At 32.3% G+C, this 11,905-nt stretch overlaps 1 pseudogene; it reads left to right on the forward strand.

Moving 5' to 3' along the window:
- Nucleotides 1-754: 754 nt before the first annotated feature.
- LOC141499300 (alpha-enolase pseudogene) lies at nucleotides 755-2,049 on the forward strand (annotated as a pseudogene).
- The last annotated feature ends 9,856 nt before the right edge of the window (nucleotides 2,050-11,905 follow it).

Below are 11,905 nucleotides of genomic sequence, written 5' to 3' on the forward strand. Positions count from 1 at the left end.
CTTTTATCATTATGAATTTCCCCCTAAAAATGAGGACAGTTGTATTAAAAATATCTATGTGAGGGAGGGCAGATAGGTGGTGCAGTGGATAGAGTCCTGGAGTCAGGAAAACTTGAGTTCAAATCCTGCCTCAAACATTTAATAATTACCTAGCTGTGTGACCTTGGGCAAGTCATTTAACCTCACTGCCTTAGGAAAAAAATGTCAATGTGTTTTTAAGTGATTGATCTTTATTAAGATATTATGATTAATGATTCTGGTCATTGCTAAGTTCCTTTCAACCCACTTGCTTTTTTTTTTTAGGTTTTTTTTTCAAGGCAAATGGGGTTAAGTGGCTTGCCCAAGGCCACACAGCTAGGTAATTATTAAGAGTCTGAGAACGGATTTGAACCCAGGTACTCCTGACTCTAGGGGCCGGTGCTTTATCCACTACACCACCAAACCCCCCTTTCAACCCACCTTCTAATTGTTCTTGTGTTTCTCATCAGATAAGAATTGTACGTAAATAAATGGGTACCATTCTTAGAGTGATTGAATCCTGTCCTATCATTGTATGGAAGTTTCTTCTTGTTCTACTATTTGTTTATGTTCAATTTTTTTCCTACAATTCTAGAGAGTTTTCATGGCTAATTCTTCATGACAAAATTTGAAATTCAATCATTCTAAGTCCTTTTAGTCCCCATTAAAAGTATTTTAATGCCCTCTGCCTCTGTTCTCTGAATCCAGCAGAGCCACCCCCATCTAGAAATTCAACATGTCGATTTTGAAGATCATTGCAAGAGAGATCTTTGACTCTCATGGAACCCCCCGCTGAAGTTGATCTCTACACTTCAAACGGTCTCTTCAGAGCTGCTGTGTCCAGTGGGGCTTCTACTGGCATCCACAAAGCCCTGGAGCTCCAAGACAATGATAAGACCCTCTATTTGGGAAAAGGTGTCTCAAAAGCAGTTGAGCACATCAATAAAAAGTTTGCCCCGACCCTGATTAACAAGAAACTGAATGGTGTAGAGCAGGAGAAGACTGACAAATTTATGATAGAGATGGATTGCTCTGAGAAGAAACCTAAATTTGGAGCAAATGCCATATTGGGAGTGTCTCTGGCTATTTGTAAGGCTGGAGCTGCTGAGAAAGGTGTGTCCTTGTTCTGTCATATTGCTGATCTTACAGGCAATGAAGAAGTCATCTTGCCAGTTCCAGCCTTCAATGTGATGAATGGTGGGTCCCATGCTGGTTACGAGCTAGCAATGCAGGTATTCATGATCCTCCCTGTTGAAGCATCAAACTTCAAGGAGGTCATGTGGATTGGAGCTGAGGTCTACCACAACCTGAAGAATGTGATTAAGAAAAAAATATGGACAGGATGCCACCAATGTAGGAGATGAAGGTGGCTTTGCTCCTCATATTCTGGAGAATAAAGAATCTCTGGAGATACTGAAGGAAGTGATTGGCAAGGCTGGCTATACTGGCAAGGTTGTAATTGGCATGGATGTTGCTGCCTCTGAATTCTTCCAGTAGGGGAATGTGACTTGGACTTCAAGTTTCATGATGATCCCAACAGATACATCTCACCTGCTGAGCTTGGGGACCTTTACAAGAGTCATCAGGTTCTACTCAGTGGTGTCTATTGAAGATCCCTTTGACCAGGATGATTGGGCAGCTTGGAAGAATTTTACTGAAACTGCAGGCATCCAGGTTGTAGGGAATGATCTCATAGTGACCAATCCCAAGCAGATTTAAAAGGTTGTGAATAAGAAAGCTTGCAACTGCCTCCTGCTCAAAGTGAACTAGATTGGCTTTGTGATCAAATCTCTCCAGGAGTGCAAAGTGACCCAGGCCAATGGATGGGAAGTAATGGTTTCCCATCATTCTGGGGAGACTGAAGATACCTGCAGACTGGTGGTGGTTCTCTGCACTGGGCAGACCAAGACTGGCACTTCCTGCATATCTGAGCATTTAGCCAAGTATAACCAACTTCTCAGAATTGAGGAAGAACTGGGCAGCAAGGCTAAATTTGCTGGAAGGAACTTCAGAAACCCTTGGGCCAAGTAAGCTCCATGACCATGAAGCCTCAGAGCTAGTAGGTGACAGTAACCTCTGTAGAAGTCCTCCAAATAATGGGCAGCACCAAGTAGTAGAACAGTTTTGTTTTGGGGATGGGGGCTCTGCTAATCAATTCCATCCTTCTCTCTTCCACCTTTTTGTGTTGTTCTCACTGCTTCTCTGAAACTGTGTTATCAGAGATGGTACCTGATCATTTTTGTCCTTTATTGGAAGACCTCATCTTGTGACTGGGCTAGAATGATCTGTTCTCACCCCCAACCCCCGTGTTGATGCACAGTCATATACTTGTGATGCAGCCCCAACAAGCACACAGGCCAGATCCTTTAGTGGCTTCTAGGTGCAGAATAAAAGTATTCAGTAATCCACTGGGAAAAAAGTATTTTTATGACCTTCTTTAATGTTCTTTCATATTAAAAATAAAAACCTTTTCTTGATATAATTTCATCATTTTGTTATATTTCCAATAACTAGTTTTTGGCAGTTACTATCATATTGTGTAGGCCTCTTTTTTTCCTAAAATGAATCATGTGATTATAGTTATATTAGTTCTAGGAAAGTTCAATTCTAGATGTGTTATGTTACATTATTAACCAAAATGAAATTTCCATTTTCATCATTTATTTTCATATTTTATTAATAGTTTACAGAATTGCTGATGCTTATAAAGATTTTAATTTTTTATTCGATTTTACTAAGATGATTAATATCTCAGATTTTTTTAATTTTATAGGGTCTTATAATCTAAAATTTTTCTTGAAAATGAGACTTTTTCCCCTCCTAGATGTTATTTATTCTTTTGACTTTTTTTCTCTTGCCTTATTTATAGTACCAAAATATCTGGTTCTATCTTGCATGTTTAATAAGATTACAGAAGTGGAACATTGCTGTTTTCTCACATATGAAATAATTTGAGGATTTCTCCATTGTAATGTTAACTCTTGACTTAATTCTTTTTATCACTTTAATGAATGAGATGTCTATTTCTACACTTGTTAGTTTTTTTTTACCTTTTAATCTAATAATGCTTTACAATTTAAAATACTAAATAATTCTTAATATTGAATATTTTACATCATTGCTGTAAAATTTAGATATAGTCAATATTTTTGATTTACAAATAATATTTTCTAAAATTTTCCTTAAAGAATTACATCAATGTTTCTTATATTGACAGTCATTTTTCATAATGACATTGATCTTTAGTTATTTCCTTTCTTTTATGTATAGTTATTTCCTTTCCTTTTTACTCTTAGTTTATTAGAATATTTATCTTCTTCAAAGAGGTTCATGTAATTATTTTTCTATTTCAGTACAATTTTTATACTGGAGAGAGTTTTGTAAAGAAAATTGATATAATTACTTCACAAATTCATGTAAATTCTGCCTCCATCCTTTTATAGTTCATTAAAGTCAATATTTCTTCCAGAATATAATTTTTAAAACAATTTTCTTATTAATTTGAGATTTTAAATTTTGACAATTTTATTTCCTTTTATTTTTTGCTTTTTACTCAGTTGCTGATGTAGATTTATGGAATTATGAAATAATTTTAAAAATAAAAATTCTATTTCATGTCTAGCTCAATGATTATCTTCATTTTCAATTTTATGTTTTTTCCTTTATTTAAACAAGTTTCTCTGTTATGATGGAGTTGTTAAATTCTTTTGACTTGTTTGTAAATTTTAAGTTTTTCTTCTTTCTTACTATATGGTTTGAGAGATAAAGAATTTCTTCTAAAGACTGGAATCCCATAAATGTTAATACTTTCTCATTATTATAATTCTTTTTAACAAATATTTGGCAAACCATCTCAAAATAAAAAATGAAAACCTCACAGTACAAAACATAAATTGCCCTGCTTTTTTTTTAAAAAAAACAAATGAATAAGTAGTAAATAAAAAGTGAGTAGAATGAGGGGAAGGAGGAGAAATAGCAGCATTCTTCAAACTGATGATTAACTCAGATGAACATCTTATGCTATCATTTTTAGTAACTCATGCTGAAGAAAGTTAATACAAAATGTTTACCTGGTTCTCTCTTTCTCACACATACAGATAACATCTTTTAGAAGAGTAAACTTAACTTAGAGCATATAGTGAGGCATATGTGTAAGAAATGTGTGACAAAGTTTCACTATAATGCCTGCTCTGGAAATCTTTCACTGTATTTAGAGACTTCATGCACAACACTTCTTGCTGCTTATCCTTTGTTATTGCAGAAGATCAATGGCATCCTGAAAATTATATTTTTACTTCACTGTGGAAGGTATAGAGAAAAGAAGAAATAAATATAACTGAACATTTAAGTCTACATGATTGAAAAGTATGATATCAATAAAAATATTGAAGTTAAAAGGACAAGAAAATCAACTTCAGATGCAATAGCAAGAATTGGGGGAGGGGGAAATGGTTCAATCTCTTCATTTAGATAGACTATATGCATGAGAAATCTGCCACCAAATGTAGAAATTAGTATACATAGAGGTTTGTATTTATTATAAAATATTTTTAAAATATATTCTTCAATACTGCCAGTAAAATTTTTATCTTAATATTTTTTCAAATGCATTTAAAGATCATTTTCAACATTCATTTTAGTAAAATTATGACTTCCAAATTTTTCTCCCTTCCTCTTTAACTTCTGCCTTTTCTAAGAGAATAAGCAATCTGATATAGTTCATGCATGTACAGTCATGTTAAATATATTTCCAAATAAATCATGTTGGAAAAGAAGTATCAGAATGTAAAGAAAAACCATAAGAAAGGGGGGAAATCATCTTTTAAAAAATTAGTAAGCATTGATCGGCATTCAGATGTCATAGTTCTTTCATGTTAGGAAATACCTAGTTGTCATTTTATGTAGCCAGATAGCACATACTTGTACCTGTCCAGTGCTGGTGAAGCCCCATAGTGCCTCATTGACATGGGAGGAATTGAAATCAATTTAAAGTCAGGAGACCCCTGCAGTAGACAGACTATCTCCAATAGTCCTGTTATTTTGGGCCCTAGTATGGGCTATTCTGTTTTTTTGAGAAGGATACCTTGCACAGCATATTCTGAACTATACAAAAACATAATTGTTCAATTCACACCTCTAATCATTGGTTTGTTGTCATGATCATCTTTGATACTTAAAGATTAATAGTAATCCTTCTCTAGATGTGGGCGGTATTTTCCATCACAAATATTTTAGAATTGTCTTCAGTCACTGTTTTGCAGAAAAGGGCTAAGTCTAGCGCATTTGATCATTAAATTTTCTTTTTACTATGTACATGTTCTCCTGGTTCCATTCACTTAACTCAACATGAGTTCATATAAATCTTTCAGGGCTTTTCTTATGGAACAGCATTATTCTTTTTACATTCATATACCACCACTTGTTCAATCATTTCCCAATTAATGGGCATCCCTTAATTTCCAGTTCTTTGTTAACCCAAAAAGAACTGCTCCATATAGTTTTATACTTGAGGGTCTTTATTTCCTTTTTTATGTTTTAGCATCTATTTGGGACACAGAACTACTGGTGGTAATTCTGTATCAAAGAGAATACAATTTTATGAATCTTTGGGCATTGTTCCAAAGTGCTCTCCGGAACGATTGGATCAGTTCACAACTCCAATCAGTGAATCATTGTCCCAATTTTCCGACATCTCTCCAACATTACTTTACTGATTTGTCATATTAGTCAATAGAATAGATGTGAGGTTTATGTCTGAGTTCTTTTAATTTGCATTTTTCTGATCAACAGTTATTCAGAGTATTTCTTCATATGATTCCAGATAGTTTTAATTTTTTCACTTGAAAACAGCCTGTTCTTATCATTTGATAAAAATTTGTGGAATTATTTATGTTTATATAAATTTGATTCAGTGTTCTACATATTTTAGAAATAAGACCTTTACTGTAAATATAGTTTCCCTAATTTCTTTCTAATCTTGGTAATATTTGTTTTATTTGTGCAAAATCTTTTTAATTCAATATGATTAAAATTATCTTTTTGTTTTGTAATGCTCTCTATTTTTTTTTTTTTTTTGGTCATAAATTCTTACCCTCTCCATAAATCTGGCTGATAAACTCTTCTTGTTCTACTAATTGGCTTTTATGTCTAAATTGTATATCTATTTTGATCTTATCTTGATATAGGTTGTTAACTTCCTCTTTATAATATGGATTTAGATCAGGTTTGACTACCTTACTTTGCCTTTTTGTTTCATATTAATGGAATTAAAGGAATTATCCTTTGATATAACTTTTATTATTACAGATGAATTTTTTACACCTCTGTGAAATAATTTTTGGAAGTTTAATTGCTTTAACACTGAATAAGTAGATTGATTTTGATAGAATTTTCATTTGATTATAGTAGCTCAGCATTATCCATGAATAAATGATAATTTTTGAATTGTTTAGACCTGTTTTTATTTTATTTCTTTTTTGTTTGTTTGTTTTATTTTGGTTTTTGCAAGGCAAATGGGGTTAAGTGGTTTGCAGAAGGCCACACAGCCAGGTAATTATTACATGTCTGAGGCTGGATTTGAACTCAGGTACTCCTGACTCCAGGGCCAGTGTTCTATTCACTGTGCTACCTAGCCTCCCCTTGACTTTATTTCTGCGAAAAGTGTTTTGTAATTATGTTCATAGCATTACTGAATTTGTCTGCCTGCCTTGGCAGGTAGACCATCAAGTATTTTACATGTTCTACAGTTATTTGAAACAAAATTTTCTGTCTCTTGCTGTTGAACTTGCTTGGTAATATATAGAAACACTGATGATTTTTGTGTATGTTTAATTTAGATAATACAATTTTAGTAAAATTATTAATAGTTTCAAGTAGTTTTTTTAAATTGCTTTTCTAGGATTTTCTAAGTATACCATCATACCATCTGAAAAGAAAAGTTTTTGTCATTGCCTATTCTAATTCCTTCAATTTTTTTCTTCTCTTGTTGCTAAAGTTAACATTTCTAGTATAATATTCAGTGACAGAAGCCTTGTTTTACTCTTGATTTTATTGGGAATGCTTCTAGTTTATCTCCTTTACATATAATTTTGCCTGGAGGTTTTAGATAGATGTTTTTCTTTTTAAGGAAAATTCCATTTTTTTTCTGTTCTCTCTATGTTTTTAATAGGAATGGGTGCAGTACTTTGTCAGGTTTTTCAGTATGTATGGAGATAGTATGATTTCTGCTTGTTTTGCTTTATACATACATATATATATATTTATATTTATATATATATATATATATATATATATATATATAGTTAATTATGCTGATTTTTTTCCTAAAATTGAACCAGTCCTATATCATTGGTATAAATCCTATCTGGTTCATTATTGGGGAAATAAATTGCTTTTTATCTATTTTCTAATATTTTTATTTAATTTTCAATTCAATATTATTTAATGATTTTGATATCAGCACCATATTAGTGTCATAATATGGATTTTGAAGGATTCTTTTATCACCTTTTATTAAAATTTTTCTATATATGTAATCAGAGTCAATTGTTCTTTAAATATTTTGTAGAATTCACTTATAAATCGAACTGGCTCTACGATGGCCAAATCTAGTTAAACCATTTTTGCTGGGGTTCTGGGGCTGGCAGTTTGCCTTCTGCACTGGGTAGTCTCACAGCTAATGCTGTGCTGCTCTCCTGATGAGCTGGGCCCAAGCATACCTACTTGCTGATTTATGCTGTGGCTAAGAACTTAATTCTGACTTACTCTGATACTGCTTTTACTGAACTGCACTGCCCTTTTACCAAAGTGAGACAAACTTTTCTGAAGTCATTCTACAAAATGTTTAACATTACTCTGATAAAAGATAAAAAGATGAAAAATGATAAATCTTTGAAATTTTGAAGTAATTCAGTTTAAAATATTTTAGGATAGAGAAAAATTGAGAAAATATTCTATTTTAGAACCTCATTATGTTGAATCATACAGTACCAGGTAAAAAAGTCAAACTAAACATTAAACTTAAATGAGATACCATTCATCATTGTTTCACTGAACTTGAATTGACAACTAATATATATACTTAATTCCTGATAACAGAAATTGCTTGATGGGGGAAATGAAGGGCAAGTATTTTGTAAAAACATAAGGAAAATGATAAGTGAAATGAAGTATTAATTCCTCCTTTCCATACACTTACTTTTATTCTAGAAATCTGTCAGCTGATTCCACTTTTGCTAAATTATAGAAAATAAGCTAGGTTTTGCATTAGCAAGGCTTTATGTGAGTTCCAGGTTTCTTGATAAGTTAGTGTCTTTCATGATAGAAGAGGACCAAAATGACATTATATCAGGGTCAAGGAACAGTGTGAGCGACAATGACTGATCAGGACCATATGAGTTAAGAAGGTTCTACCACAAGTCAGGTACAATTAGTTCAAATGACCATTTGGAAGAAAGACATCTCTAAATTTGTATATTTATTTGAGTTATTGAAATTCTGCCTTGTTCATAGGCAAAAGCATATTCTTTGATATAAACATGCCTTACTTGGTAGACTTGATAATGTCTCCCATGTTTCTCAAATGATTCCGAAGTTCTTCAGAGAGATGGATAAGTATCCTTGCATATCTTTCAACTGATTATTTACCTTGTGTGGGTTATACTTTAAATGATCTTTTAGGAAATCAAACACCATGGCCAGAATCTACATTAGAGTTTAAATGCTTGACAGTTCAACTTAAGAAAGTATTTCAGTTTCTGATATTTTATCATGCCAAGTGATAGAATTTCATGACCTTAAATAAAACAATTTCCTTCACAGAGCCTTTATTTCTTAATAAGTTAAAGAATGTAATTAAGTAAAAAAAATTAGGAATCCTTTCTTCCTCTTAACACTTTAAGTACATTGTTAAATATATTGCTCACCTATTGTTTTGCTTTACAATTGTCTACTTATGTGACTTTTCCATAGAAGACAATAAGCATTCATTTTTATGATTGAGGGATTATTCATGGGGCAAATCAATGGTCAATATCTACATGGAGGCAAGAATTTTGCCTTTTCTAAACTTCATTTGTTTGCAACTGCCAGAACCCTTCCCTACACCCAGTTGGTCTACAATAAAAGTCTGTTAAATTGAATTGTATTTGATATTTGTCATTGTTTGTTGGGCACATAATTATTTGAAATAATGCACTAGCTGCTATTATATGTTTGCATTAAATAATACAGTAAGTGATTTGGAACTTGATAAAATTAGGTGGGGTATCTTTCATGTGAGAGAATTAATCTCACATTTTAATATATTAAACTAAATTAAATGGTATAAAATAGCCAAATCATAGGGCTTTATCCAATAGATTTTTGAAGGTATTTGCTTTATACTATGCACATTTCCAAATGCATTGGATATGATTATTTTCAAATGTATACACTTTAGACTCAAAGGTAGGTAATGGAATTGTACAACTGAATATAGGAGATACTCCTTGTTTTGGAAATTGATATTTCTCCAACTTGTTTGCTTTCTAAAGCTACCAAAAATACCATTTTGAATTTCTTAGCAAAAATTCTTAATTTGGAAGACACAATAAGTGCATCTATTTAATATGAAACCTCCAAAATATTTTATCAAAAATTGGTTCTATAGCAGATATTTGTTGTTTTAATTTAGTTGCTTCAATCATGTCTGATTATTGGGTCTTCTTAGACCAGATATTGGACTGGTTTGTCATTTGCTTCGACGGGGCATTTTATAGATGAAGAAACTGAGAAAAATAGCATCAAATAACTTTTCCACCTCACACAACTAGTGAGTGTCTAAGAATTATATTGATAATGAGGAAGAGAAGTCTTCTTGATTTTTGATCCACTGCACCACCTGATTGTCAAATTTAAAGCCATATTCTTGTCAAAGTCCAGATTATAGCTATGGTTCCAGTAGTAGTAAACAGATTAGCTGGTCATGGGGTTATAGAATCATTGAGTTAGAAAAACTTTAGACATCTTTCATTTCAATTCTTTATTTTATAGAAGAAGAAATAAAAATACATAGAGGTAAAATGACTTGTTCTAGATCAAGAAGCCAATGTGTCTGACATGGAGTATCCAAGAATGTTCTTGTTTCATTCTTTTGCAAGACAATCAGAAATGAGAATGTCTATACACTTTTAACTAAAGCAGGTAAATACAATTTTTAACCTTTACTTTCCATTTCTGACTTGGATCCTGCTTATGTATCTTTCGTTACCAGAAAATAATCAAAGAAAATAGACCTGCTGAATTAGAAAGAGTAAAATTGCTCTCATTAGTGCCAAATTGCTTTCATAACAGCTAAGAGTTCTACGATTCTTGCTATATTAGCAATCACGTTAAAAAGCATGACTTCATTTAAAGAAGAAAAAAAATTTTGAAGTTAGGATTCGTTTTCCCTTTATTGACTTCATCCTCAGACTGATAGCTGTGCTTTGCAACTTTGTAAACATTATTAATCAAGTTAATGAGATTCAGAGATGTGGTAGAAACAGGTTCAAAATCAAAGACATGATTTTCTCTTCATTGATTTGAAAGACAGATTAATTTTCTCTTTTTATTTTTTGTGTTTGGAGGGTAATTTTACCTCAGAGTCTTTGCCATTAGTAGCCATTTGGATAGAAAAAAACTTTCTCCAAAGAAAATGTTGGAAAAATTATTGTAAAGTTGTTTCTGTATCTGTGTTTTGTTTTCCTATTCAGTGCTTTAATTTGATTGCACAAGCCTATATTTTAAAGGGACTTGAGGATAATTACTTCATTTTCATGAGGCTAAATGGGATTAGTGCCTTGGGTCATTCAGTGAATCATCAACAGATTTGAAGATATTAAGGATAGCCAGACAGGTCAAGGATCTCCACATGTTGAGTCACAAACAACTTGAAGAAAATTGTGCCAACTGAAAGCAGATAGTTATAATATTCAACCTAAGGCAGTTGAAATATTAGCATGTAAGAAACTAAGAGAAAAGAATAGAAAATAGTATTCTAAAATTCCTTCTCCCTAATAAATAGATTTGAGTATACATAATTTTCAGAGCAATTCTTTTTGAAATCTCAGACATTTTTAATATTGAGTCTTCAATAAATATGTTTATAGTTAGTGTCTTTAGAACAATACCACTATGCTTTCCATTAACAAACATTGCTACAATTTGACTGGTTTTAAAGTCAAAGGAGATGAATTCAAATCCTAGTTCTGACATTTACTACATATACCACCTTGGTCAGTGACTTTGGTTTCTAAGCCTCAAAACTATTGCTCAATGGTAATAATTCAAACTCTATGATTTCCATAAGTCCCTTCTAGTTCAAATCAATATTCATTGAATTCAATTTTTATCAGTAAATAGATGCTGCCATAAAGAGGAACATTTTATATCATAGATATTGAGATTTGATGGAATGAAAATAGTAACTGGAAAATGAATATCATACTAAAAATGAATGGAATATATAAATTATGATGATATTGTTGTTCTAGTTTTGACCTAACCCAGGCCAGTTACCTGATCACTTTTTTAGCTATTGGAATGAAATGAGACATTTGGAGATAATTAAATAGTTAACAAATGTGAGGTTTATGTCTGAGTTCTTTTAATTTGGATTGTGGATATGGATTTAGGATACTTTGATCTGATTTAGCTGTTGGAAGGTTTCTTGCTCTAATTGCTCTAGTCCGTCAGTCAAGTATCAGAAAGTTCCTGGAGCTACTAAAAGTCTCTTGAATTCCAGTAATTGTGGGGTCCAGAATTTTTAAAAAGATATGCAGCAATAATTATTCCAGTGAAATATCTATGATTAACAGGGGAATGCTATTGCGTAACAGGAGAATCTTATTGGCATGCCTTCATTTTG

The sequence above is a fragment of the Macrotis lagotis genome, chromosome X (assembly GCF_037893015.1).
Source record: "Macrotis lagotis isolate mMagLag1 chromosome X, bilby.v1.9.chrom.fasta, whole genome shotgun sequence".
In the NCBI taxonomy this organism is placed as follows: domain Eukaryota; kingdom Metazoa; phylum Chordata; class Mammalia; order Peramelemorphia; family Peramelidae; genus Macrotis; species Macrotis lagotis.